At 43.3% G+C, this 2,256-nt stretch overlaps 1 pseudogene; it reads right to left on the bottom strand.

The window, feature by feature from the left end:
• Positions 1–448: 448 nt before the first annotated feature.
• On the bottom strand, positions 449–1,398 carry LOC105310088 (annotated as a pseudogene).
• Positions 1,399–2,256: the final 858 nt, after the last annotated feature.

The raw sequence follows: 2,256 nt of genomic DNA, 5'->3' as shown, positions 1-2,256 counted from the left end.
ATACAAGTTATAATCATCACAATGCCACCAATACCACAATCATCATTAATTCCTTATTGAGTTCACAGCACTTCACTGACATCTGGCTGGATTGAATCTGTATCACGTCTGTCTGAATCATCACTTTTATTGAGCGCTCTTAGTTAATGAAGGCTCAACAGTTCTGATGCTAAAGAGGCTTAACGTTAATCAGAAAGAAGACTAATAGTTTGAATCAAACGCAAGTTCTTTCTTGGCACTCTGTCTACAATTGGGTCTCTTGATGTTTGAAGATAGCTCCAGCTGCAGAAGCCATCAACAAGTAGCAGACAGGTACCCACCTTCACACCTCCTCAAATAGAAGTCAATTATTTTTATCTGTCCATCCGGTTATGGGAGGAAATGGGGTGGAAATACCATGGAACATGTAGTTTTAGGTCTGGTTGTGGCCTTCTGTGCTCCAGTGGCCTCACTCAGAGACCCTGCCACAGCCTGTTAACTTGAGGAAAGCCCTCTTCACATCTTTGTTTCTGAGGCTATAGATGATGCTATAGGAGTTGAGAAAGGCAGAGATGACACTGTAGAACAGACAGTTTCTTGTCCCGCTCTCGGGAGACATCGGCCCCAGGGTTCATGTACATAAACATGGCAGGTTCACAGAACATGGTTACCATGGTGATGTGGGAGACACAGGTGGAGAAGGCCTAGAGTCGACCCTGCTTTGAAATGATTCTCAAGATGGTGGCAATGATGTGAATATAATAGGTTGGAATGAAGGAAAGGGGTACCAGGAGAAAGATGAAGCCCAGAGTGAAATCAACTCGGTCATTGAGGGATGTGTCTGCACAGGCCAATTTTAGATCAGCAGGAATCTCACAGAAGAAGTGATTGATCTCATTAGGGCCACAGTAAGGCAGGCGCATTGCGAAGAGAATGTAGACTAGAGAACAGCTGACATCCCACTATCCACAAAAGACCACCATAGCCCCACACAGCCATGGGCTTATGATAACCTTGGACCTAAGTGGGTGGCAGATGGCTACATACCTATCATAGGCCATGACAGAGAACAGCCAGCCCTCAGTGATGTCCATCACCAGAAAGATGTACATCTGCATCACACATCCAATATAGGAGATAGTTTTCTTTTGACAGACCAGATGCACCAACTTCTGAGGCACAGTGATGGTGACATAATTCATGTCCAGCAATGAGAGGACATTGAGGAAGAAGTACATGGGTGTGTGGAGGCAGGAGTCCAGGTGGATCCAGGTGACAATGAGACCATTGTCTGCAAATATAGAGGTAGAGGAAGAGAAAGATGTTGAAGAGGGTTATATTAATTTTTGAATCCCTGGAGAAACCCAGAAGGATGAACTAAGACACAGAGCTGTGGTTCTCCCAGGAAAAATATTTCATTCTTCTTCAGCTGCAGAAAGAGAAATAGACCTGCTCATGGCCCAGCTTAGTCTCATATTCAAGGAACATGGTCATTCAGTTGCTGGGAAGGCCAATGGTTATTTGGATCCTACTTAGGAATAATACCAATTCGAAGATAAAGGTCTACCTGGGGTGAAGCTAAATTTGAGGAGAGGGAAACCTTCATGGAAATTTCTGTTTCTCAGCCCCGAATCTTTTTCCTAGGCTTTCATGGTTTTATTTCATTCTGTCTATCAGCTCCCGCAAAGCCATCTGCTTTCCTTCCCTTCAGGAGCTACCAACACATAGTGCATTGCTTGGGGGCTCTTTTCTCCTAGTCCTGGCTGAAGACTGAGATGATAAAGATTTGAAGTTTTCTTCCCTTTTATCTGAAGACAAGCACTGAGAACACTTTTCTTTGGGGCTTTAAACATCTGATTACTCTAGTTATATAGACAGGGTGAGTCAGATTATGTGGAGAAGATATATAATTCCAGAAACCTTAAAAGTATTTAGAAAGTTTTACCCAGGTCTGTGTTTCTTTAATCTTTTGGGCTTCCGGAAGCTTCCTCACATCAGATTTTCTTTTAGTTGGTGTCTTTCACTGCTCTGCCTTTTCCTGGCCTTACCCATAACTAAAGGAAAGGGTCTTCGTGCTTAACCCTAAAGCTATAATTGAGGCAGAGTAACAGCTGTCTTTTTTTTGCTTAAAGACAGATTTGGCATCTCTAAGTCCTTTCAGCCTGGTGGGAATACTCCTTCAAATGGTAATCTATCTTTTAGAGTCCCTTTCTCTCCTAGACCTGAGATTTATGATAGGCAGGGAGCCCCAGTTAAAGACTGTGCTTGGGTTTAATT

The sequence above is a fragment of the Pteropus vampyrus genome, unplaced genomic scaffold (assembly GCF_000151845.1).
Source record: "Pteropus vampyrus isolate Shadow unplaced genomic scaffold, Pvam_2.0 Scaffold1068, whole genome shotgun sequence".
NCBI lineage: Eukaryota > Metazoa > Chordata > Mammalia > Chiroptera > Pteropodidae > Pteropus > Pteropus vampyrus.
This window is presented reverse-complemented; position numbering and strand designations above follow the sequence as displayed.